A 27,811-nucleotide genomic window follows, 5' to 3' on the forward strand; every position below is an offset into this window, starting at 1 on the left:
TCCTTTCCAATTTGGATACCTTTTATGTTTTCTTCCTGTCTGATTGCTGTAGCAAGGACTTCCAGTACTATGTTGAATAAGAGTGGTGAAAGTGGACATCTCTGTCTTGTTCCTGTTTTTAATGGAAATGGTTTTAGTTTTTGCCCATTGAGTATGATGTTGGTTGTAGGTCTGTCATATATGGCCTTTATTATGTTGAGGTATGATCCCTCTATTTGCACTTTTGCTAAGAGATGTTATGAGAAATGGATGCTGGATTTTGTCAAATGCTTTTTCTACATCTATAGATATGATCATATGATTTTTGTGCTTCATTTTGTTTATGTGATGTATCTCATTTATTGATTGGCGGGTGTTGTACCAGCCTTGCATCCCTGGACTAAATCCCACTTGGTCATAGTGTATGATCTTTTTAATGTATTTCTGGATCCGGTTTGCTAGTATTTTAGTGAGGATTTTAGCATCTATGTTCATCAGGGACATTGGCCTGAAGTTTTCTTTTTTTTGTAGTGTCTTTAGCTGGTTTTGGGATTAAGATGATGCTGGCCTCATAAAAAGAGTTTGGGAGTTTTCCCTCCTCTTGAATTTCCTGGAATAGTTTGAATAGAATAGGTGTTAATTCTTCTTTGAATGTTTGGTAAAATTTGCCTTTAAATCCACCTGGTCCAGGACTTTTGTTTGCTGGGAGTTTTTTGATTACTGCGTCAATTTCATTAGTTGTTATCAGCCTATTCAGGTTTTCTACCTCTTCTTGATTCAGCTTTGGAAAGTTGTATGCTTCTAGGAATTTGACCATTTCACCCATGTTGTCCAATTTGTTGGCATATAGTTGCTCATAATATTTTCTTTGTATTTCTGTTGGGACAGTTGTTATATCACCTCTTTCCTTTCTGAATTTATTTATTTGAGTCCTGTCTCCCTGTTTCTTAGTGAGTCTGGCTAAAGGTGCATCAATCTTATTTATCTTTTCAAAAAACCAGCTCTTGGTTACATTGATTTTTTTGTATTGTTTTTTTTTTAATCTCTATGTGATTAATTTCTGCTTTGATCTTTATTATTTCTTTCCTTCTACTTCCTTGGGAATTTTCTTGCTATTCTTGTTCTAGTTCTTTTAGTTGTGTGTTAGATGGTTCATTAGAGCTTTTTCTTGTTTCTTGAGATGGGCTTGTAATGCTATGAATTTTCCTCTCAGGACTGCTTTCACCATGTCCCATAGATTTGGAGTTGTTTTCTGTTCATTTTTGTTTCTTTTCTTGAAGTGTTTGATTTCTTTCTTGATCTCATTGGTAACTCATTCATTGTTTAATAGCATGCTATTTAGCCTCCATGTGTTTCAATATTTTTTGAGTTTTTTTATAGTGGTTGATTTCTAGTTTCATGGCATTGGGGTCCAAGAAGATCCTTGATATGATTTCAAACTTCTTGTATTTGTAGAGACTTGCCTTGTGCCCTAACACGTGGTCTTTTTTTGAGACTGTTCCATGTGCACTTGAGGAGAATGTGTATTCTGCTGCTTTGGGATGAAATTTTCTGTAAATGTCTGTTAAATCTATTAGGTCTAATAAGTTCTTTAAGACATGTGTTTCCCTGTTAATTTTTCATCTTGATGATCTGTCCATTGCTAACACTGAGCTGTTACAGTCACCCACTATGATTGTGTTGCTATCAATCTCACCCTTAAAGTCCCCCAAGAAAAAATTTATATATTTAGGTGCTCCTAGATTGGGTACATAAATGTTTATAAGGGTTACTTCCTCCTGTTGGATTGATCCCTTTAGTATTATGTGGTTACCATCTTTGTCTCTTGTTATGGTCTATATTTTGAAGTCCATTTTGTCAGAAATAAGTATTCCAGCTTTCTTTTCCATTCCTTTGCATGGAATATTTTATTTCATCCCTTCACTTTTAGCCTGTGTGAGTCTTTTCCTCTAGCTAGGTCTCTTGTTGACAGCATATATTTGCGTCCTGTTTTCTTATTCATTCAGCTACCCTATGTCTTTTGATTGGGACATTTATTCTGTTTACATTTAAGGTTACTATTGATATAAACTTTCTTAAGGCCATTTTCCCCCTTTATGCTGATTTACATTTCTCTCACAATTCTTTCTTTTTCTTAGAGCAGGACTTTTAGCATTTCTTGCAATGCTTGTTGGTGGTACTGAACTCCTTTAACCTTTTTTTTTTTTTTTTTTGGTCTGGGGAGCTTTTTATTTCACCTTCAATTTTAAATGATAGCCTTGCTGGATAAATCCGTCTTGGTTGTATGTTCTTGCTTTTCATAACTTGGAGAACTTCATGCCACCCCCTTCTGGCTTGAAGAGTTTCTGTTGAGAAATCAGCTGTCAGCCTTATGGGGGTTCCCTTGTAGGTCACTGCTTGTCTCTCTCTTGCAGCCCTTAATATTTTCTCTTTGTCCTTGCCATTTGCCATTTTAATTATGATGTGTCTTGGAGTGGGTGTCTTTGAGTCCCTCTTGTTTGGAACCCTTTGTGCTTCCTGAACTTGTGTGGCTTTCTCCCTTGCCAACATAGGGAAGTTTTATATCATTATTTACTCCACCAAATTCTCTATAACTTGCTCTCTTTCCTCCTCCTCTGGTACTCCTATAATGAGAATGTTGTTTCACCTCATGTTGTCCCAAAGCTCCCTTAGACTGTCCTCATGCTGAAGTGTTTTTTTCTTTTTTGCTGCTCTGATTGAGTGTTTTTTTCTACCTTATCTTCTAAGTCACTTATTCTATCCTTTGCTTCATTGAGCCTGCTTTTATTTTCTTCCAGTGTATTCTTGATATCAGATACAGCATTCTTTATTTCTGTGTGATTATTTTTTTTATGTTATGTATCTCTTTTTTCATGTTTTCAGTAAGGACCCTGATCTTATCATCTAGTTTCTTGTGAAATTCCTTGAACATCTTCATAATCAATACTCTGAATTCTGTTTTGAATAACTTGCTTAACTCCATCTCACCAGAGTCTTTTTCTGATGATTTTTCTTTTCTTTAATTTGAGGGTTGTTTCTTTGACTCCCCATTTTGGTAGGCCTCAGTGTTTGTATCTATATTTTAGGTATATTTTCTGTCTCCCAGTCTTGTGGGGAGGGATTTTGTATTGTGAGATCAATGTAACCCAGAGGTGTGTTTTCCTTATACTTCTGAGCTCTTTGCTGTATGTTTGTTCCTTTTGTGGGTGTCCCTCTTGTGAGCTTTTTTGGGTTCTCCTATTGTGGTTGGGTGTAGAGTGTAGGTGACCAGTCCTTGGGAGGACTCTCCTCTCCACTTGGCTAACTGTGTCTCAGCCTTGACCTCGTTATGTAAGCTGTTGTACATGTGCTGGCAAGGCAGGACAATGCACTACTTAACTTCCAGAAAACAAAGGGTATCTTACAAAATATCTTGACAGTCACAATGAAAACAATCCAGGTGAATATAGAACTGGGAGAGTGAAGAGAGAACACACACAAAAAAAGCTTTAAAAAAAGAGGGAAAAATAATGGTTGGAGAGAGAGATGTATATTGTTAATAGTGATGAAAACTTTGAAAATAATAATAGACTAAAATGTAAAAAATAGAGAAGCTACTTGGAGATAACAGAGGCAGAGAAAAGATTCTGAAAGGAGGGCCAGCAAAAAATTAAGGGAGAGAATAGGTATAGGATAATAGTTGAAAATGGGAAAATAAAAATACATTAAAGAGAATAAGAAAAACTAACAATTGAATAAAAAGGCAGGAAGACAGAACAAAGAATAACAAAAGAATTAAAGAAAAGAAGAAAATGAAAAAAAAATTATGTCAATGGATGGAGAGGAGAGAGAGAGATAAAGCCTGGGCAGGGAGGGAGTCCAGTAAGAGATTTGGGGGAAACTACAGAGGAAAGCAGTAAACTTGGTTATAGTGATAATGTCCCAGTCATTAAGCAGAGATATCAAGAATGTCTTGATAGTAGAATCAAGGATAAAACAAAATAAAGCAAATAAAACAAAACAGAGAAACAAAGCTAAAAATAAGCTAAGCAAAGAAAAATTCTTTTATAAAAAAGGAAAAAAAATTAGTTAAAAATGTTTTTAAAAAAGTTTTTAAAAATTATTATAAAATTAAAAAAAGATGAAAAAAACAAAATTTTCCCCTTTCTCTTCTTCCTAAGGGAAAAAGAGAAAGCACAAACAAACTCAGAAACAAAAAAACCCCCAAAACAAACAAAAAAACTGAAGAAAAAAAGACAATCAGGTGAGTTTCTCCTGGGCAACTTATGTTGTCTGTGGTTCTTTGTTTAGTAGGCTGATTTCCATTTCCTGGGTGGTACTTATGTATCAGCCAATGAGAGGGGCTGTCTAGGTTTCGCTCTGGTGTCCTTAGGTAGATGGTTGATCTGAGGCTCTCTGTGGACCACCTCCTCTTGTCAGCTATTTTGCAACTTTGTAGTTGCCTGGTCTTACTCCAGAGTCTTCTGTAGAGTCTTTAGGGTGCAGGATGGCTAGTGTAGCTCAGGGTATCACTCCCCTTAGACATTTCGCTGTCAGGCGCTCACTCTGTGGGAGTTAGTCTCTGCTCCACAGCCAGCTCCTCAGTCCCTACCCTATCCTCTGATTCTAATTCCCCATGCATTGGCCTGCTGCAGCTTCAGATTGATTTCAGTCTGTTGCCTTTTCTCTACTGACCATTTCAGCAGCCTGGGCTCAGTGCATTCGATTATAAAAATATTCTGGTGAGCCCTTTGCCTGCCCAGCCCCCAGCAGGTGTTTTAAGCTTTTCCTCCAGTTCCAAAACAATGGTTCCTGAGAGTCTAATTCTTGTAATGTCCTCCTGTGAGCTGCTCTCCCTTCCCCCTCAGGACTGTGCCATGTGGGTGTGTCTGGGGCCTCAGTGAGCTGGACCAGCCCTTTTCCTGTTGGGGATAGTGCTCCCAGGCTGCAGGAGAGGCAAGCAGACTCTCCCCCTCCCTCCCAGCTCTAGTTGGCTGGTCACACCAGGCCCACTCCTCAAACAGTCTACTGTGCAGACACCAATCCCAGTTTCTACTAGTCTGTCTGCCCAGTGCACAGTGGAAGGTAGGAGCCAGTTCAGGGTTCAGAACTCAAAAATGCACAAAGCAACACACAGGCAGAGAGTCCCCCCTGCAAGGTCCAGCTGCCCATGGGCCGATGCCCCTAGTGAGAGGGGACCAAAAGTCAGCTTCAGGCAGCTCCCCACACTGCTCTTCTCAGCAAACCTGGTGCAGCTCCATGCACCAACAGGGGCTGGTCACAAATCCCAGACTCTCCCCACTGGGAGCTCAGTGCCACCAGGGTACCCCTCAGGGCTGGTCACAAATCCCATAGTCTCTGAACCGGGAGCTCAGGGCAGGAGGGCTCCTCCCCTTCCCCGTGCCATGTAGATTCAATGCTCTCTGGGGCTCAACCCAAAGCCTTACAGGGAGGCAGAGGGTCCCTGTGTGTGGCTGCTCAGTCCTGACCTCTGGTCACTTACCACTCGGGTGCCACACAGTTTGGGACAGCCTTTTCTATAGTCGGCACCCTGAGCATTAGATCCGGGTAGCGTCTGCCACTAGAAGCTTTGTTTCCTAGGAAAGCGCTGTCCCCTCCTCGGGGACTCACCACTCCCCTGGGTCCCTCTGTCCTCCCCACATGTTGCTCCTTTCCCTCTCCTGTGCTCTGGGTGTGGGATCCCTGCTTTTGGAGGCCGGTCTGCACTCCTGAGGGGAGTGAGCTTTGCAGCCTCCAAGCCTCCAGGCTCGGAGCCCAGCACAGGCTTCAGGGGGACTCCCCTTTTCTACACTGCCCTCTCTCCTACCAGACTCTATGATGTTTCTTCAGTTCTCCCTACTCGCACTCTGTCCACTCAGGTATGTTTCTCTGTTTTTTCCAAGCTGGCTACATAGTATTTTAGGAGTAAATAGAGTCTGTAGCTGGGAGCGGGGGCACTCTGCTGCTTCTCACAGTGCCACCATCTTCCCTCTCCCACATGACAGTATTTTTAATTATAGTTACTATACTGTACATATTTACAGAACTTACTCAATTTGCATATATGAAACTTTGTACTCTTTTTCGTTTTTTTAATTAAATGCATTGGGATGGCATGGTTAATATGAACATATAGGCTTCAGGTGTGGGTTTCTATGTTACAAGATCTGTATATTGCTCTCTGTGCCCACCACCCGAAGTTATATTTTCTCCCTTCAGCATATATTAAGACTCTTCCACCCCTTCTTTCTGGCAACCACTACACTGCTGTTTGTGTACACGAGTTTTAGTTTTATATCCCACATATGAGTGAAATCATATGGTTCTTAGCTTTTTATGACTTATTTCACTTAGCTTAATAATCTCAAAATCCATCTATGTTATTGCAAATAGCAATATTTCATCCTTTCTTATGGCTGAGTAGTATTCCATTGTGTATATGTACCACACCTTCCTTATCCAGCCCTCTATCACAGGACACTTAGGTTGTTTTCCTGTCTTGGCCACCATGAACTCTGCTGCAATGAACATAAGGGTGTACATATCTTTGAGAAAACATATTTTCAAGTTTTTGGGTATATATCCAGGAAAGGGATTGCTGTATCATATGGGAGCTCTACTCTGAACTTTTTGATGAATCACCAGACTGCTTTCCATAGTGGTTGGAGCAGTCTACATTCCCACCAGCAGTGAATGAGGGTTCCCTTTCCTCCACAGCCACTCCAACACTTGTTATTGCTTGTCTTGTTGATCATAGCCACTCTAACAGGTGAGGTGGTATCTCATTGTAGTTTTGATTTGTATTTTCCTAATTGCTAGTGAGGTTCATATATCTATTGGCTATTCATATGTCTTCTCAGGAGAGGTGTCTGTTCGGGTCCTCTGCTCACTTTTTGATTGGGTTGTTTGTTTGGTGTTGAGTTCTATGAATTATTTATATATTTTGGAAATTAAACCTTTGTAGGAGCTACTATTTGCAAATATCATCTCTTAATTGGCTAACTGACTTTTTGTTTTGTTTTCAGTTTCTTTTGCTGTGCAGAAGCTTTTTTGTTGATGTAGTCCCATTCATTTATATTTGCCTTTATTTCTCTTGCCATTGGATTCAAGTTCATAAAATGTTCTCTATGACCAAGGGTCCATAAGTTTGGTACTTATGTTTTCTTCTATGTAATCTATTGTTTCTTTGATCCATTTTGAGGTAAGTTTTGTACATGGGAACAAACCATAATCCACTTTCATTTTTTTGCATGTGGTTTCCAGTTTTCTCAGCATCATTTATTGAAGAGCCTATCTTTACTCCATTGTGTGCTTCTGGCTCCTTTGTCAAAAATTATCTGCCTATATACATGTGGTCTTATATCTGTGCTCTCTATTCTGTTCCACTGATCTGTGTGTCTGTTTCTGTGCCAATACCATGCTGTTTTGATAATCATAGCTCTGTAGTATAATTTGAAGCTGGGTAGCATGATACCTCCAGCTTTGTTTTTTTCTCAGGATTGCTTTGGCTACCTGGGGTCTTTTCTGGTTCTGTACAAATCTGATCATTTCTTGTTCTATTTCCTTAAAAAATGACATAGGTATTTTGATGGGCAATGCATTAAATCTATATATTTCTTTGGGTAGTATGGTCATTTTAACTATGTTGATTCAATCTGTGATGATGGAATATTTTTTCCATTTTGTTGTGTCTTTTTCAATCTCTTTTATAATGCTTTGTAATTTTCAGTATATAAGTCTTTTACGTTCTTTGTTAAGTTTATTCCTAGGTATTTTATTCTTTTGGTTGCAGTTGCAAATAAAATTGTTTTTGTCATTTCTTTTTCTGAAGGTTTATTGTTAGTATACAGGAAGGCAATGGATATTTGTACATTGATTTTGTATCCTGCAACTTTGCTGTATATTATTGTTATTATTTCTAACAGTATTTGGTGGAGTCTTTAGGGTTTTGTGTATACAGAATCATGTCATCTGCAAAATGTGGCAGTTTTACTTCTTCCTTCCCTATTTGGATGCCTTTTATATCTTTTTCTTGTCTTATTGCTCTGGCTAGGACTTTCAGAACTATGTTGAATAAGAGTAGTGAGACTGGACATCCTTGTCCTGTTCCTGATCTTAGAGAAAAAACTTTCAGTTTTTCACCATTTAGTATGATATTAACTGAGGATTTATCATTTATTGCCTTTATTATGGCAAGACACTTCCCTTCTATTCTTATTTTACTGAGTATTTTAATCCTAAATGGATATTGTATCTTATGAAATGCTTTTTCTGCATCTATTGATAAGATAATATGATTTTTATCCTTTCTTTTGTTAATGTGGTGTATTACATTGATTAATTTATATATGTTGAGTCATCCTTGTGCCCTTACATTAAAATCACTAGATCATGATATATTTTTTTTTTGATATACTGCTGTATTTGATTTTCTAGTAATTTTTTTAAAGATTTTTTTGTGTCTGTTTCATTGGAGATATTGGTCTGTAGTTTTCTTTTTTTTGTGCTATCCTTTCCACGTTTTGGTATCAAGGTTATATAGGCCTCATAAAATCTGTTAGGAAGTATTGTCTTTCTTCAATTTTTTGGAAGAGTTTGAGAAGGATAGGTTTTAAATCGTCTTTGAATGTTTGGTATAATTCACTGGTGAAGCCATCCGGTCTTGGGCTTTTATTTTTTGGGAGGTTTTTGAGAGTTGTTTAGATTTTCTCACTGCTTATCAGTCTATTTAGATTTTCCAGTTCTTCATGATTTAGCCTTGGAAGGTCAAATATTTCTAGGAAGTTATCCAGTTCTTCTAGGTTATTCAAATTGGTGCCATATAGTCTTTAATAATATTCTAGTATGATCTTTTGTATATCTGTCATATACAAAGATATGTGGTGACTTCTCTCTCATTTATGATTTTTTTTATATGTGTCTTTTCCTTTTTTTCTTAGTGTGTCTGCTCAGGGGTTTGTCAATTTTATTTATCTTTTCAAAGAACTAGCTCTTTGTTTACTAATTTTTTGTACAGTCTTTTTGTTCTCTATTTCATTTAATTCTACTCTTTTATAATTTCCTTTCTTCTGCTGAGTTTGGGTTGCTTTTATTCTTTTCTTAGATCATAAGATGTGATGTTAGGTTGTTGATTTGGAATTTCTCTTGTTTCTTGAGGTAGGCATGTAATGACATACACTTCCCTCTTATTACTGCTTTTGCTGTATCCCAGAAGTTTTGATATGTTGTATTGTCATTCTCATTTACCTCTATATATCTTTTGATCTCAACTTCTATTTCTTCTTTGACCCAGTAATTTTTTTAAGGAGTATGTTGTTTAATCTTTATGTATTTGTGGGTTTCTTTCTTTTTGCAGTTGATTTTTAGTTTCAAGGATTGTGGTCAGAGACTATGCTTAGTATAATTTGCATCTTCTTGAATTTGTTGATGCTAGTTCTGTGACCCAACATATGATCTATCCTTGAGAATGTTCCATGAGCACTGAAGAAGAATGTCAAATCTGATGTTCTGGGAGAAAGGCTCTGTAAATGTCAATTATGTCTGTTTAATCTAATATTTTATTTAAGACCAATAATTCTTTATTGATTTTCTGTTTGGTTGATGTGTCTAGAGCTGTCAATGGAGTAGTAAGATTACCAACTATGATTTTGTTTGGATCTGTTTCTCCCTTTAGTTCTGTAATTGCTTTATATATTTCGGTGCTCCCTGGTTGGGTGCATATATGTTAAGAAATGTAATTTTTTTTAAAGTAGTGCCCCCTTTATCATTATAATGTCTCCATCTCAATCTCTTGTTATCTCTGTTGTCTTGAAATCTATTTTGTCAGATAAAAGTATGGCTACACCTCCTTTTTGGTGGATGTTATTTGCTTGGAGAATCATTTTTCACCCTTTTACTTTGAATCTACCTTTGTTTTTGTAGCTCAGATGTGTCTCTTGTAGGCAGAACATGGTTGGGTTTTGGTTTTTGATCCACTCTGCTACTCTGTGCCTTTTTATTGGTGAATTCATACCATTTACATTTAGGGTAATTACTGACATATGAGGATTTCCTATAGCCATTTTATCTTTGGGTTTCTGGTAGCTCTGTGCCTCCATTGGTTCCGTTCCTTTGTACTTCTGTCTATAGTTGTTGTTTAGTGGTACTTCATACTTTTATCTTCTGTGCCCTTTTTTTAAAACTATGTGTTCTGGTTTGGGGATTTTTGTAGGTGTTTACCATTAGGCTTATAAAAAATAAATTTGCATATATAAAATAGGTGTGTGTTTTTTTTGAGTACATCTGATGTTCACCCTCCTTTGCCAGTTCAGACCTTTACCCCTTCCCCTTTTATGTTTTTGTTATCACAAACTATCCCTGTTTATGCTGTAAGTTTTTTTTTATCTTACTTGTAGTCTTGTGTTCTTAGGTTCTTTGTTTCAGGTAGAATACCTCCCTTGGATATTTCCTGCAATAGAGGTTTTCTGGTGATAAAATCTCTCAGCTTCTGTATGTCTGGGAACTTCATTTCTCCTTCATATTTAAAAGATAAATTTGCCTGATATATTATCCATAGCTTGTAATTTCTCTATTTCCCACATTTGAATATTTGTTTCTACTCTCTTCTGGCTTGTAGAGTTTCTGCTGAGATATTGGATGAAATTCTGATGGGTTTTTCTTTTTAGGTGACTTCTTTCTTTTCCCTGGCTGCTTTGAGAATTTTTTCTTGTTCATTAATTTTTGAAAGTTTTAATACAGTGAAGGCCTCTTTGGATTGAGGTAACTAGGTGTTTTCTTGGCTTCTTGGATTTGAGGATCTAGGTCTTTCCATAGTTTTGGGAAATTCTCATCCACTATTTGTTTGAATAGATTCTCTGTTTCTTTCTCCCTCCCTTCCTCTTCTGGAATGTCTATTATTCTAATATTTCTTTTTGTGATGGAGTCAGACAGTTCTTGTAGAGCTCTTTCATTTTTCTTTATGCTCAGGTCTCTCTCTTCCCTCTGCATCACTAATAGATATCACTAATTCTTTCCTCCGTCTGTTTTGCTTTGTTTCCTATGCTAAGTAGCTCATTATTAATCTCCTTAATTGCATGCTTCATTTCCAGGATTTCTTTTTGTTTCTTTTTTTTTAATTTAAATCTCTTTGGGAAAGTACTCATTTTGTTCATTGATTTGTTTTCTAGTACACTGAATTGACTGTATTTTTAGCATCTTGTTGAGTTTTTCAGAACTGCAACCCTGAAATCTCTGTCATTTATATCACATATTTCCATGTGTTCCAGCTTGCTTTCTGGGGATTTTTAATTTTCTTTATCATCATCCTCATTACCATGGTTATTCATGGTATTTGCTACTCTCCTTTGTCTAAGCATAAAAATCCCTTCTTTAGCAGTGTTCTTGAAGAGGTCTTTCTACTATTTTCCAATAGATGGCCCTGAATCATAAGATTTTTTTACTTCTTTGATTTCCCTGATTTGACTTCCATGGCTTCTGTAAGACAGTACAGCTGGGGCTCCTTGGGGGGGGGGGTGTTTGTTTTGCCCTCATCATAATGGTGACCCCAGACCCCAGACCTCCACTGGGTCCATTCCCAAGCACCAAATCCAGGGATCAGTCACAGAAGGAAACAGATAAGATATTCCTTGACCTGAAACCAAGGGCAATGGGAGGCAAGTTTTGGGAGTTCAAGGGGCAGTAGGGCTCTGTGGTTCTGTTTCTTCATTAGAAACACCCCTGCCCAACAGTGTACAGCCATGAAGCAGAACCCTGAGCTCTGTTAGGTATCTGTTGACTCAGGCACTGTTCACTCTGTCCTCCCTGCTCGACTGGCCTCCACAGCTCTCTGTCCCTCCAGGATGAAGGAAATGCCTGCTCTTTTCAGCCTCCTCCCCTCTCCAGGCTGTGCTTTGATATCCTGGCTGCAAGGCTGCATCTGAGGGCCATCTGAGCTCTCCTCCCTTCAAGTCTCTCTGCTTATTCCTGGTTGCCCACCTTTAGATGTTTCAATGTGTGGGTTTCTCAGTTGTGCCTCTGTTTTGAATAGAGAATTCTTTGTTGAATTATAGTTGGTTAATTTGTTGAAATTTCAGGCGGAGAGGACAATAGTATCTCTCATGCCTCAATTGCTCTGATGTCACTCTAAAGTTTCTGAAACTTTGTTCTCTTTGACCAAGATTAAGCACATGGTTCTGTAGTTGGTTTCCTAAGAGAAAAATGGTTTTTAAAATACCTTGTACAAATGTATTCAGATGTAAGCAACAGAAAATTCAGCTCAAATGACTTAATAATAAGGAAAAGTTATTTTCTCTCATAAGAAATTTGGGAGAACAGTAGGTTCATGAGATGTTAATTCAGTGGCTCAACCAAAGGCCAAGCTCTTTTTCCATGTTTTCTCTCTGCCATCATCAACATATTGCCTTTTGTTCTCAGACTTCCTCCTATGTGATTGCAAGACAGCTGATGCAACTCAAAGTATCTCATCCTCATACAACATTGTCTAAAGGCCAAAGGTAAAAAGGATCTCATTTCTTTTTTGTCTCATATTAAGAGGAATATACGTACAGGAGAACTAGCAGAAATTGCATGTCTCATGAACTAGCATTGCCACTTTTGCCCTTCCTGACCCATTTTCTGGCAAGAGGAATGGGATAACCTGGCTTGGAGAAAACTCATCTTCCCTGGAACACACAACCACTCAATACCCACCTAAAGTGGGATTCTGGAGCAAGGAGTAAGTAGAGGAATGATTGCTTGGTAGGCAGCCAACAGCTGTCTGCCACATATTTCGAGTCCTGATAGTCTAGAATTCCACATTCTGGTCAAGATTTTCAGATGATTGCACTACTGTCAAGAACTTCCATTTTGCTTTAAATGAGTCCACTTATGGACAGAACAAGAAGTCAGAGATGGGACCTCAAGTGCCATCTCTGCTCACGTGGTCAGGCTTCCAGCCTCTCTAAGTTTTATTTTCTGTTTGTACAAATAAAGGGCTGGGTACATGACCTATGACATTTCTTCTAGAACTATCTTGGGTCTTCTTATTTAAACAACTTAATTGATCATGAACTCTCATAGAGGAGGCTTCTGATAGACAAAGTGTTGCTGGAGGCATTTTTCATCCAGGTGCTGGTGTATATGATGGAGCTAGTTTTACAGGTCCAAGTTTTCTGGTTCATCTTTCCAAACTGCTTTACTTCATAATTTGAGCTTTCTCGGTCAGTCTGATGTGATTAATACCAAAGACCTGCTAATAATTTGTGAGGTGTATGACCTAGGAGGAAAAAATCTTATTGAGTTTAGTTTCATAGAGAGAAGGCTTGTGGAAGAAAAAGTGCTCACTCAGACTAATAAGCTAGAAAGAGCAAGAAACCCTGGAAAATGTGTTTGTGTGATTAGAGAGCACACCAGTGAAAACTATGAAATAAATGTGAATGAAATTATTGGCCTTTGAGTTTTAAAATGCATGATGAATTTGAATTCTAAATATTTAAATGGAAAAAAGTAGACATATACTACACAAAATTTTCATCTTCTTTTATGCTTTTTTTCAGTAAGGAAAAAAAAAGCCTAACAGAAAAAAAAAGCAAACAAGTTGAAAAATATAAAAGGAACCCATCTGCACTAAAGGAAATACTTAAGTAGTTACAGAAATGTCTATACTGGTTTCAACTTTTTCAGTTTATGGCACATATTCCCAGACGCATTGCTTAATAATGATTATCTTGGACAGAGCCAGGTTTTCTTCTCACTGTTTTTTTTTGTTTTTTTTTTTCCATGAAGCAAATATCTGGGGCAACATCTTAAACTGGATTCCTTACTTCCTAAAAACAATAAAACACAGAGTTTTACATCCCTTCTATTTTTGGATTCTAAGTAAATGTGTGTTCTTGTATTGCATCTGTAGCTTGACTAGAGCTACATCTCTAAATGAGTTTCTTTTAAAATAATTATTTGAAAAATAACCTATTAATTATTATTTGAACATTTACTGGGATGTAGAACAAACATCTAGTTACATACTCACAGTTTTAAACTTTTCTGGATGCTTGGCATTGTGTGGGTCATTATAAAATATAATAGGTTGCAATAATACAGTTAATTTTTAATGTAAATAAAGTTTAAACCCACAAGCTCCACTTATCAAATAAGTGAATATAGTTTCAAAGAAAGAGGAGCCTTGTGAAAGTTTTCATAAATATGTGGCACTGAAATTATTTAAGCCCACCATTAGAGTATTGGCTCAAGTTTTGGAATGAAATTGAACAATTTGGAACCATTAAATTCCAGGTAAACAAGATGTCGCTGTTATGCTATGGGTAGAGGTCCCTGGATGCCCATTTGAAAACTGCTGAAGCTGCCAGTTCTTTGGCCCCTGCTAAATTTCAGATGGCTGTCATCGACACTCAGATGAACCATAGCTATCATTTGCATAGAAGTGGATATTACATGTAGCAGAACCTAAAACCAAGTAAAAACTATGACTTGAACACAATTCATGAATATTGCCTTTATATTTTGCTAAAATTATCTATGTTGTTGCTATGTATTGCTAGGGGACAGGGTTAAAAGTTCTATGACATCCATTCTAAACTAACAGCTGGAAAATGCTCAAAAGTTGATAAGGGTTATATTTCTCTTGTTCAATAAACAATTGGACATTTTTTAGCTGGCAGAAATAAAAAACTGATCAAGATGCTATTATTAATTAATAACTATTGCTATCAATAAAAATATAAGTTTAGTTTGAAAATATTTTCTTACACTTTTCTAAGTTGCTTTGTAATTTGCTAAAGCAGATAGTTGAAAAATAAAAGACAATAAAATAATTACTCTTCTACATGACTTATAATTTCCCCTGAGATACTGGTTATTTTGATGTCATGAATATACTAAATTGAAAAAAAAAAACAAATATTTTTGGAGTCTATGAACCAGCCACTTTCAATGCATCCTGTGAATTATGTAGTCTTATCCTCATTTTTAAAATGAGGAATATAAGGCTCAGTGTGGTAAATTGTTTGCCCAAATTCTCACCACTAAGAAGTGGTAGTCTTGGGGTTTGAACCCATACTTGTGTAACTCTGACATGCCATTCAGACAGAGTATGAGAAATAATTCTTCTGTCATCAACACTCTGGAAGAAATTCAACTACTTAAGTAGAGTATAACCTACTGTGCATTACTTTTCTTACAGGAACTTCAAATTACAGATGAACAATCTGGTGTGATTGTTAGCATCTCATGCTTATTAAACAGAATCACACAGTCTTTGGGTCAGCTAGGAAAGGTACAATGCAGAGCTAAGGCACATTCCCAAAGAGTATTAAAGATATTTTCAGAAACATGTTGAAATGAAGAGTATTCAGCATCCTCTACTTCCCAGCAGTTAAGGCACAATTTCTAGGTCTAACAATCACCCCTTTCAGACTTCTGAAGCTGTGTTCTCTTCCAAAATATAAAACATTATGTAATGTAGTGAGACATGATTTACTCTTTCTTTACGGGCTGTGAAAGTTACTTTTCAAAGCATTATATGATCTTAGAGGGCAATGCCCAACTGTCTAATTTCAGCACACATGAAAGTTTGCAAAGTAACATGACACAATGTTTGTAATGTGTAGATTAGACTACAAACAATAGAAAGCCATAATAAGGTGGGGAGGAGATGTGTGAAGCAGTCTTCTCTGTGTTTATAGGAATCAGGTGCACTGTAAATAAATTCAGTTATCTCAGATTTTCATTCTTCATCTTTGAACATATTAATCATCTATTCTAGCCATTACTATGTGTTTGTGTATATGTATGTGTGTGTGTTTGTATATGTGCATGTAAGTGTATGTAAGTTTGTGTATCATGTGGGTGTGGGCTTTTTTTGCTTATGTATGTTCTTGTATGTATTTGTGTAGGAGTGTGTGTAGTAGTATGTGTCTCTCTGTGCATGCATGTGTTTGTGTGTGTTTTGTTATTTTGTAGGTGTGTTTTTGTGTGGCATATTTGTGTGTGTATGTGTGTATGTGTGTGTATGCATATGCAGGTTGTAGGTGTATATTTATGTGTGTGTGTGTGTGTGTGTGTGTGTGTGTGTGTGTGTGTGTAATCACTTGCTTTGCTTTATTCAGGCTCCTTTGAATTCAAATGACCTAACAGATCTTTTACTAGACATTTTCAGGCCAATTTCCTGAAAATGGTCTTGCTTCCTCTTGCACTAGGAATACCATTACATGGAAAATGATAGAACTTGCTGTTTCTCACAAATGTTAAAAATTTCACACAGAAGAATGGAGCACCAGACTTGAGTCTGAGACATGACTAGAGCCTCATTTCTATAACTACTTCATCATGTCAACCCTACACAGCTGCAGTATGAGAGGTCTGGAGAGACCAAATGTCCCACCTCATGTTAGCATCTCATCAAAAACTGTATGTAGTGTGTGGGAGAGAAAAGAAGCTATAATTTCAGTACAATAATGATTGTGTTAGCTTTATAATGTCAACTGGATTTATACCTGATGACCCTCAGGGATTCTAACCATTTCAGAGTTAAACTCTAATTTTATAAAGCCTGCAAACTTACAAAAATGACCCTTAATAGGCATTGCTAAAACTGAGACCCTGTAATCATATCTTAAATATGTACTAAGTAAATGTTATCTGAATTTAAAGTTTAAAATAATTAAAAGTGTTGAATAAGTAAATTATAAGTTATTAATTTTTATTAAATAATCAAAAGATGACATATTCCAACTCATAAAATATGAACTAGAAATATGTGGGACCATTGAAGGCCACATGGTGAAGGCATTTTTGTTGTGCAATGTCCATTGATACAAAATTTTTCTTGTATTTATAGAAATAGTGAAAATATTTTTAAAAATTACAAATTCTTCACAGGAAAATCAAAGACATATCGAGATTTACTTTCTAGCCACTGAGTCCTTTTTTAGCAAATGATGACTCTGACACAGATTAGTAAAATGACATATTAGCATGACAGAATTTTAGCTTTTAAAGTGAACTTAATGCAGATGCTCAAGAGATATGCAGGTTCAGGTTTAATTAAATTTTTTAAAATTTATCTTTATTGATGAAAGTACTACAAATGTCCCCCTTTTTCCTCCATTGATCCCCTCCACACTGCACCTCTCCCTCCAGGCCTTCACCACACTATTGTCTGTGTCCATGGGTTATGCATATATGCATATAAGTTCTTTGGTTAATGCCTCCCCACCCACGCACCCTCATCTTCCCTCTGAGATTCATCAGTCTGTTCCATGTTTCTGTGTCTCTGAATCAATTTTGTTCATCAGTTTATTTTGTTCATTAGATTCCACATATGAGTAAGATCATGTGATACTTGTCCTTCTCTGACTGGCTTATTTTGCTTAGTGTAATAGTCTATAGGTCCCACCATGCTGTGTCAAAGGGTAAGGGATCCTTCATTTTTACAACTGCATAGTATTCCATGATGTAAATGTCCAAGATGATGCTTGATATGATTTCAGTCTTCTTGAACTTGTAGAGACTTGTTCTGTGTCTTAACATATGGTCTATCTTTGAGAATGTCTCATGTGCACTTGAGGAGAATGCATTTTCTGCAGCTTTGGGGTGAAATGTTCAGTAAATGTCAATTAAATCCATCTTATCTAGTATGTCATTTAGAATCAATGTTTCCTTATTGATTTTTTTTTGGTCTGGAAGATTTATCCAGTAAAGTCAGTAGGGTGTTAAAGTCCTCTACTGTGATTGTATTGCTGTCAATCTCCCCTTTAAAGTCCTCCAGAAGTTTTTTTGTTTTGTTTTGTTTTCCAGCCTGTGTGTCTTTTGTTCTGATGTGGGTCTCTTGTAGATAGCATATATTTGGGTCTTGTTTTCTTATCTATTCAGCTATCATATGTCCTTTGATTAGAGTGTTTAACCCACTTATATTTAGGGTTATTATTGATAGGTACTTATCTATTGCCGTTTTATTTCTTTATGCCTATGTTTCTCGTTTTCTCTATTTCAGGTTCTTATTATAGCAGACAGTTTAACATTTCTTGCAATTCTGGTTTGATGGTGATAAACTCCTTTAGCCTTTTTTTTTTTTTTTTTTTTTTTTTTTGGTCTTGGAAGTTCTTTATTTCATCATCTGTTTTGAATGATAGCCTTGCTGGATAGAGTCGTCTTGGTTTCAGATCCTTGTTTTGCATTACCTTGAATACTTCATGTCATTTCCTTCTGGCCTATAGAGTTCCTGATGAGAAATCAGCTGACAACCTTATGGGAGCTCCTTTGTAGGTAACAGATTGTTTCCACTTGCTTCCTTTAAGATTCTCTCTTTGTCTTGAATTTTTGGCATTTTAATTATGATGTGTGCCTCTTTGGGTTCTTTTTGCTTGGGACTCTCTATACCTCCTGAAGTTATGTGACTTTTTCCTTGACCAGGTCAGTAAAGTTTCTTGCCATTATTTCTTTAAACATGTTCTCTAACTCTTTCTTACTTTCTAGATCTTCTGGTACTCCTATGATACAGATATTGCCACATTTCATGTGGTCCCACAGTTCCCTTAAACTGTCTTCCTGTTTTTTTAATTTTTTTTTTTTTTTTTGGTTCTCTGATTGAATGATTTTTTTCTACTTTGTGTTCTAATTTCCTGATCTTATCCTCAGTTTCTGTTAATCTGCTGCTTATTCCTTCCGATGGTTTTTATTTTTTTTATTTCCACTATGTCATTATTAATTTCCTTCATAGTTTCCATTTCTTTCCTCATGCTGTTTAGTATCCTTATGATCAGTATTCTGAACTTTGTATCTGATGGATTGCTTATCTCCATTTTATTTAGCTCTTCTTCTGGAGAATTCTTTTGTTCTTTCATTTGTGGCCTGTCTTTTTTGTCTCCCCATTTTGGCTGCCTGTTTGGATTTGTTTCTATGTATTCGGTAGATCTGCTAGACTCCCAATCTTTTGGATTGTCTCTGGTGTAACCAATGTCAGATGCTGTTTGTGAGTGGCCTTGAGTACCCTGTTTGAAGTTCTCTGCCCTTCACAGCTTGTGGTTCTCTCTGCTGGGGCTGGATGCATTTGGAGATGACCAAGATGTGCACCAGGTCTGCTTTTCGAAGCCTTGGGTCCAGAAGAAAATCAGGCAAAGACTCAAAGCACTCAGAGACTGTTATTTAGTCTCTTAATGAGCCTCAGGCTGTAGAAACTCCACAGGTTGGGGTGAGAGGTTTTCCAACAGGATGGGGCAATTGCATCCCCCTTCAGGTAAAAGCTGCCTGGCTGGCAAAGGTCTCCCTGAGAAAGATGTCCTCTGTGGTATGGGGGAATGACTCAGCACAGGAATCCAGATGGCTGCCACCTGAGCTCTAGTCCCCTAGCCAGCATCCCAGGATTCTCCTCACATAGCTCTAGTCTACTATGCCTTCCTTCTGCCTTAGCCCAAGGTGAGTGGCTGAACAACAAACTGTGTGGTGGCCCTTTAAGAGGGTGCCTGCATTTCCAGCTGTCTCTCCCTGGCAGACAGAAACTCCTGCTTTTCACAGCCAGATGTTATGTGGGCACCTTTCTCAGTTCTGATGCTCTTAGCTAGGGAGCCAGCTAGGGGTTTAGACCCTAGAGTTCTCACTGGGAACCCCCCCACAGCTGAGATATCACACCAGGCCTTCAGTTGCTGCTGATGGGAGCCCAGCCAGCCCTCTCATGCCTCCACACTTCCTACCAATCTCTAGTGGTCTCCACATTAGGTCCTTGGTTATAAGGGTGCACCCCAGCTCATCTTCAGTTGCAGTTGATTATTCAGGATGATTTTTCTATATTTTAGTTGTAATTTCAGTTTGGTCCTGGAAGAGTGTCAGTGTAGCTTCTACTCAATCTGTCACAGTTTTGGAATCTCAACCCACACTGAACATCTGTCAGCCAGCTTTCTCTGTCATTCTTGCAAGCAGCCATTTCCTGGGGATTGAGCCTTGATCTATCTCTTTCACTTAGTGTTTTTAATTTTTGAGTGTTTAGCTGGTGTTAGACACTAGGAGAGAAGCATTTGCTTCCATGATTGTTTAATAATTTAAGTGTTCCAAAAATAATTTTTTGTTCCAGTTTTACAGATAAGATAGTTGAAGAAATAAAATCTAAATGATGGTCTTTGCTTTGGTCACTAGGAATCTTAGCATCTAATTTAAAACCTAACTGCTACCTACAGTACATACATTTTGTAAATTATTTATTTCATTTGCTTTTTTTAACATTTTCCTTATTCATGTGATTTTAAACATGTTTTATATATTTCTGTAAGTCACCTCAATTTCTTGTTTTTCATGTGTTTTGAGTTTGCTTTTAAAGGGGAGAAAATCAAATTGGTGAAGTAAATGATATATAAAAGTAGCATTTGCCTGAGCTGTTGTTTTGTTGCTAGTCTATGACTGAACCAGGCTGGAACCCAGGCTGCCTGGTGCCCTTCCTTGAGCACTGGATTATAAATGATCATATAAGTCTCAAGTGGGATTCCTCTCTTAAAAACTACAACTCTACCATCAAATAATTCATGAACTGATTGATGAGAAAGAGAAAGAGAGAAGAGGAAAAACAAAAACAAAAAACAAATATGCTGATGGACTCAGCGCCTTCAAGTAGCATTCAAGAGCAAGGAGGGCACCATCCCAGGTTTGCTTTGCCTGTCAATCCCCTTGACGTCTGCAGCCATGGAGTTAAAGACGAGACCTGACTTAAAGTGAATTAAAGGAGAGAAAGCAAGTCTGGCCACGCAAGGCTCCAAGTCAGGGGGTGCTTCTTTCAAATGGGGTATCTTGGTTAACAAATGGTACTTTTCTAGATATCAAAAGGCAGAAAAGAATGGTGGGAAAAGCTTCAAATGTGCTTAACTAACCAACTTAATTGAACATATTTTGTGAACACGCTGTTGTGAGAACCTCCACTATAGACAGCAGTTAGGATTCAGTCAATGCAGTGATAAACTCAGAACGTGTGAAGTTTGAAGTAGTGAGGTGTTTCCTTGAATGACAGACCTAGTGTCATCATTTGCTATTGCTCCACTGTAATTTGCACATATGTGTTTATGCAACTCTGTAAGTATCAGACAACATAATTTTTAGTTTACTGACATTCTCCAGGGTAAAAAAAGAAAGAGAAAGAAATGACTTTAGAAAGTGCCTTCACCGTGTTTATTGTGTTGATTATTTAAAAAAATGAAATTAATACAAAAAATAAATGATGGAGCAAATAAAAAAGAAATTCTTGACAAAGGGCCTGGTTCAAGAATGTTGTATTAGTTTTTTTAGAGAGAGATGATATTAATTTGGTCAGAGGTATGACCAATCTTCCCAGTGCAAAAGTGCTGTATAACAGAGATATATAGATGTAGAAGCTTGAAAAGCTGTGACATTTGATGTTGTTTTTTAGTAGAGAGAACAAACATAATACAGGGCAGGTTACAGCACTGAGAATATTCCTTTTAGAAAACAGAGACAGATTAACAAATAAATATTGTTGATAACAAAGTATACTGGATTGGAAAGAAGTGTAAGACATGAGCTCTGTGCTTAAACACAGACACAGCTGAAACTTACTAGATGATCAGAGGAAGATACAGCACAGCCAGTTGCACTATATTGCTTGAAAGATGTAGAAAGTCAGCAAAGGGAGTGTATGAGTCATTAAATCACAAGTAACATCCGAGTGGAGCATTTAAGAGGCAAAGAAAGAGAGGTTATGAGAAAAACATTTTAGGGTCAAGGCCAGGGTAAGACTAAAGGAGAGGCTCTATGGATAAGTGATATAAACTAAATAATAGAGAAAATAGGATAAGGCCAAATTGTAATGACACTTGATTCTGTATGCTTTGCTGCAAACAGACAATTTGAGAACTGGAGGCAGGATGGAAGGACCAAATAGTTTTAATAGCACCACAATTAATTCTTTCTTATATTAGTAACATAATATTGAGAAAGAATTAAAGGAACAGAGGAGACTTAAATTTCTAATTTAGCCTCAGATTATACAATTTTTTTTTAACTTATTTGATCAAGTCTTAAAATATATTAAAAAATGGATGGGTAAAATGTTGAGTAATTTGCATTCTTATAGGGCCAAAAAATTCAAATTTGTTTCCTTCTAAACTCCCACTAGACTTCCCTTACCCTACTAAAGACAGGGTGTGGCATGGGGGCATACTATACACCACCTTCTTTTTTGTTGTCCTGGTGGTTGAATTTAGAAGAAAGTAATGAAGACTTTGAAGTCTTTATCACAGTGGGCAACAGGAACTACTTAATTTAATCTGTTGTTCTTTCTCTTAAGTTTAAAATTATAATTCTTTTAGTTCAAATGGACTTTGATTTTTTTCTAACTAGTCTTTGCAGAAATATAGTCTGGATAATTTGTGTCTAGTGTCTATCCCATTGATACAGATGTCAGATATACATACACCCACTTATTGGGTTTGCCTAATTTATCATTACTGGGTTTTAATGTCTAGCCTAGGGATGCGTTGTTAGAGAGACAAAGTACTTCCACATTTCCTTTGCTTGCCAAACATTTCTCTGTCATATTACTTTGAGTCTTTGATTTTGAAAAATCTTACTTAACTTTATTTATGAGTGTAATTCTTTTTTGTTATCTTTACTTCCATTTTGTTCCTAAAGATACTTTAGAAAATATTCTTCATTTATGTAGAATTTGCAGATGATTTAAGGAAGTTTTCTTCAATTACAGTACAGTTTTTCTTATTGTGTTTTATGAAAACACTTTATTCTCAAAGGAAAAATCTAATTTAACACCCCATTGTATTTATTAGCAAACTCTTGTCAAAGAGTTATGTTCATTAAGTAACTATAGTAATATAGAGAGCTCACAGTCCGTTTTATGGCTAAGGACACTAATGCATGGGGTGGGTGGGGTGTGACTTGCTCATGATCATGGAGCTGATTTGGACTCACTTGCCTTTCTCCCAGTATAGCCCTGTGACAGGCTCCTTCTGAGGCTACTATCTCCCCTCTACACAACTTGCACAAGTCCCTTCCTGCTTTTTCTGCTCCAACAATGCTGGGTCTGTTAGCTCTGTCTGACTGTGGCAGAGATAAGAGCAGTACATTAAGGACACATGATTGTGTTCTGAGAGAGCCTTTCTCTGGCTTTTTCATATAGCAGAGAGATGTTTTTAAAAATTGAGCCTCAGCCACTTCTCTGGCCTTACCTCTAATATAGTGCTACAACCACCCACATATAGTGATACAACCACCCACATATAAATTTCCATTTCTGGAGCCTATCTCTATTTCTTGCTTGCTCTACAATTCCCTGCTCAGGCATTAGACTGAAAAATATTTAGTGAATGGAAGGAGAGAAGATTCTGGAACCCACTAAGGAGATACGTGTGGGCATGCTTTAACCTGAAACTTATTGGTCTCGGGTAAATGGTCAAATGGTTAATTGCAAATCTAATTTATATCCTGACCAAGAATTAAAATGTTGGGGGGTTCCCAAAACTGTGAGTTATGCTTTGTGTGTTTGTTTATCTGGCAGCACTGACTTTTCTGACTTTATTGTTTGCCTTGACTCTAATTCCACTCATCAAGTGGTGACCTCTCAGTCACCATCTCAATCATCACCCTTAGTGATGAAAACCTTTCTTTTCATCACCATGGAAAACAGTGTCTCTACACTCCATCCATGATGTTATACATCTTTATGGCATAGTTTAAAATTTCTTTTTGATTAATTCTACAATTAAATGCTTTAGCTTATTTTAAGGATTGAGAGAATATAATTTTAGTAGAAAGAAATCTTAATAAGCTCTTTGTTTAAAAGCAAAATCCAATATCAGTAACAATTGTTTTTTCTCTTTGGCTAGTTTATAAGGCATTTTCAACCAAATTATGGATATTTTCTAACCAAATTATCTTCACAAATACCTGTTTGGTAAAAAGTTGTTCTCCAGTTTTACAACATATTTATACATTTAAAATTAATGTAGCATGTCACCTCTATATATTCTTTTGCAGTTGATCAATTTCTGCAATCTCTGTTGAGTTTTTCTTGAGAGTGTGTGTGTGTGTGTGTGTGTGTGTGCGCGCGCGCTGGGTTGCCATGATGTGACATGGAATACATTTTCTGTAGCTGGCATTTTTTCTAACACGTGCTTGGTGAAAAGTCCTGTTGTAAAAACAGAGATACTCTAAGTAGGGGAAAATAATTCTTTTTAAAGAAGTCATAAATAACATTTCCTTGGTATATCACACTGGTCTTGTTGCTGTTCATTCATATTTAACTGGTTTTCTGTCTTTCCCCCCTCTTCCCAAATCTGGCTACACAGTTCATCCTTGAGCCCTTAGCTCACAGCAGCAATATATTTATTCCACATCTCTGACACCAGTCATTCACAGGGTCAAAGTTCTGGTCCACAAACCCTTCTCTGCAGGAAGTTCAATGTGAAAGAATTTGTGATAAACCAGATGGCTAGCCTGACAATGGGAAGTAGCAACTTCTTAGTTGTTTTGGACATTGACTGAAGAATCTTTTAACTTTTCACTTGTGTTTTCCAGTCTATTCTTGGTGTGGTCCAACTGGTCACATTGCCTCCTCACCTCTTCTATGATTTCTGAGCCAATCTGATCAGTCTCTGTGGCAATCTGGTGGAATGCTAAATACCCTGGGTGGCCCTGTTCAGGCTTGTAAAACTGATGCTGTTTGAGACTGTAGCCAATTCATATGATCATTCTCTACACTGCATGTGCCATATTTCATGTCTCCCAGACCCCCAGGTGTGACTGTCAAAGGTGTGCTTCTTAGAACTTCCCCATGGAGTTTGGCAAGGTCCTTCTGATAAGTTGGAAGCTTAGACTTCACAGGTTTAGGGAAAGATAGGGGTGTATAAAGTAGTTCCTCTTCCATCTTTACCGGCATTTCATTTGCTTCCTGTTGCTTTTCATCAAAATATCTGATCAACTTTTTCTTTTCATCCCAGAAGCCACTATGGCACCCTTCATAGGTGTGTGTGGAGGCTGCAGAATGTCTTTTGTAGTTTCTTGAAATGCTTGGAGGCGCAGAGGGAGGTGGCCACATCTCAAGCTATGCCAGAGCAGTAGCCACTGAGATGCTAGGCCTGCTCGCTCCTCCCCAGGGGTCAGCCTCTCGGCCCTGGCCATCAGGAGGACCATGGCCACTACTGCCTTCCATGAGGCACTTCCATGGCTGTGGCTGAGATAATAATTCTTTTTTTTTTTTTTTCATCCTCACCCGAGTATATGTTCATTGATTGCAGAGAGTGAGGAAAGGAGGGGTGCAGGGAGAGAGAGAGACATTTATGTGTGAGAGTGACAAACATGGAGATTGGTTGCCTCCCATACGTGCCTGACCAATCAGGAATGGAACATGAAACTTAGGTATATACTCTGACCAGGAACCAACCTTTTTTATGTGCCGACAATGCTCCAAGCAACTGAACCACCCAGCCAGAACCTGAGTTCATAATTCTTTAACAGAGATTTTGGGGTGCAGTTCCAGATCCAAGGGTCCACAAATAAGACATGAACACTGAAAGCACTGCATACCTTTAATGATCCTGTAGTCCGTCTCTGGGTTCATAGAGAATAAAAGGATACTCTGAATTTGAAATTCTCTGTACTTTGTCAGAACATTATCCATGACATTTCTTGTGTATTCAGCAAGCATCTATTTGTTTGTTGCCAGGTGCTGTGCTTAGCACTGAAGCACTTACCTCTTATGTGATGCTGTCTGAGTGATACAATCAATGATACACAAACCTGACACACAAACATGAAGAGCATGTAAACCTTGCCTGCAAGTTTATAATCAAGTTGTGATTATAAATCAAGTTGTGTCAGACAGATGCCCAAACAGGATTATAAGGCATTATACCATGTGCTGCTTTACCGTGAATATTTGTACACTTATATTTAGGTCAGCTGTATGAATATGTGACTTGTATTGTTGCAAGTGTCCTGTATTTAGATGTGGCCCATGCTTAGTTTAATATTCTGCTGGTACTATCTTGAAATTCTTAATAATTTTTAGTGAGAGACCTCACAAATTATGTAGCCAGTCCTGCTTATATTAACAATTTCATTCAACATATCCTTTTGAGTGCCTACTAATTGCCAAACACTGTTTTAGGTGCAAGCATATTTCAGTGAACAGGACAGCAGAACTTCCTGTGCTCATGGAGTTTATATTCCAGTTGTGAGAAGACAATAAAAATAAACACATTAAACAAGTTCCAATATATCATGTTTGAAAGTGATGGGTACAATGGAAAAAAATAGAGCAAGGTAAGGTACATTAGGAGTATTCAAAGAAGGGTTGCAATTTTAAATAAGGTCATGAGCTGGAATGTAAAATGAATTTTTCTTGTGTTTGTTGTTGTTAGTGTGACTTTGATATTTTAGAATTTCACAAAGCCACAAGAGAAATGCAGAACCCAACTGGGTGTCATATTTGTGTCTTTAAGAACTGTAGCTTTTTATAAAAAATAGGAAAAAAATAAAAGGAAAAAATATTGAATCCTATCTACCCAAGTCAGGTGATATGAAAGAAATACATTAGAGTTTGAAGAATCAAATGAAAAAAGTGTCATTAGAGTCAGACAGAAAAACATTAAAATGTCATGAGAAGGCAACAAAACAAAACAAAACCTTTAAATCCAAATAAGCAGGGAAGCAAATTAACTGTACCTGTAAACAGTGGAAATAGGTTAAAATCAGAGAGAAGAAATAAGCAATGTGGAATTTCAATCTAAGGCTGTAGGCTGGGAAGTCTGTCCTTCTGTATGTTATGGATTCATAACAATGACTTTTCTATTAAATTTTACATTGACTTTTACAATGTAACGTTAGCTATAATGACTGAAAAAGATTAAACCTGTTCCATCTGTTCTTGGTAAATATTTTAATCCTGAATCTCAGCTTCAAATTTTTCTCAGTAATATTTAATCTTGGCCCACCAAGTTGGAAACCTCCACTTACTTGGGGTAACACAAATGCCCTATCTTGGTTCATCCAGGCTGCTATAACAAAGTACCATAGATTGGGTGTCTTATCAACAACAGAAATTTATTTTTTGAAGTTCTGGAGTCTAGAAGTCCAAGATGGAAGGGCCAGTTCTCATGAGGGCCTTGGTGTGCAGACTGCCACGTGATGGAAAGGGCAAGGGAGCTTTCTTGGGCTTTTAATACAAGGGTTCTAATCCCATTCATGGGGGTTTCACCCTCATGACCTCATCACTTCCCAAAGGCCCACCTCCTAATATTGGTATGTTGGGCATTAGGTTTCAACATATAAGTATGGGAGGGGGGGGGCGGGACACAAATATTTAGACCATAGCAGCCCCTTTAGTGGTCCGTGCATTTTAACCTGGGAATGAAGAGGAAAGTTATAGAAATGATGAAGTAAGTCTGGCCCACAATATCCCATATAGAAGTTATCTGTATGTGTTTAAGTAATTTAAATAGTGGCCAAATCCAGATATCTAACAAATAGGCCTCATAATTAAAATTCAAAATATTGTTGATATTATTGTGTTTTTTAAGTCAAAAGTTCTGAGTTTGCTAAGTGTTTAAACAGTATTAAAATGTCGTGAAAGTTTAAGATTTGTCAAATTTATGCATTTAACATCTTTGATTTACAAGAACTTATATTTTAGAAGGTTTCAAGTTTTTAGAAGCAGTTGAAAATCAAATATATTAAATTTATACATGGAGTGTAAGACAATTAACTTCTTTATTGAAGACCCCTTATAAGTGATGTTTATCAGGTTTAAAATAATATTTCATAAATAATTAAGGTATATTAGTTAATGTAGTCTTTAAAATCTTTATAAAATTATAAATTAAACTTAAAAGCTTAGGAAAAATATAGTTTT

The 27,811-nt window shown here is 37.1% G+C and overlaps 1 pseudogene; it reads right to left on the bottom strand.

Moving 5' to 3' along the window:
• Positions 1–24,320: 24,320 nt before the first annotated feature.
• Positions 24,321–25,519, bottom strand: LOC107541278 (vesicle transport through interaction with t-SNAREs homolog 1B pseudogene; annotated as a pseudogene).
• Between the last annotated feature and the right edge of the window lie 2,292 nt (positions 25,520–27,811).

Source organism: Miniopterus natalensis, chromosome 1, assembly GCF_054644295.1.
Source record: "Miniopterus natalensis isolate mMinNat1 chromosome 1, mMinNat1.hap1, whole genome shotgun sequence".
Lineage (NCBI taxonomy): Eukaryota > Metazoa > Chordata > Mammalia > Chiroptera > Miniopteridae > Miniopterus > Miniopterus natalensis.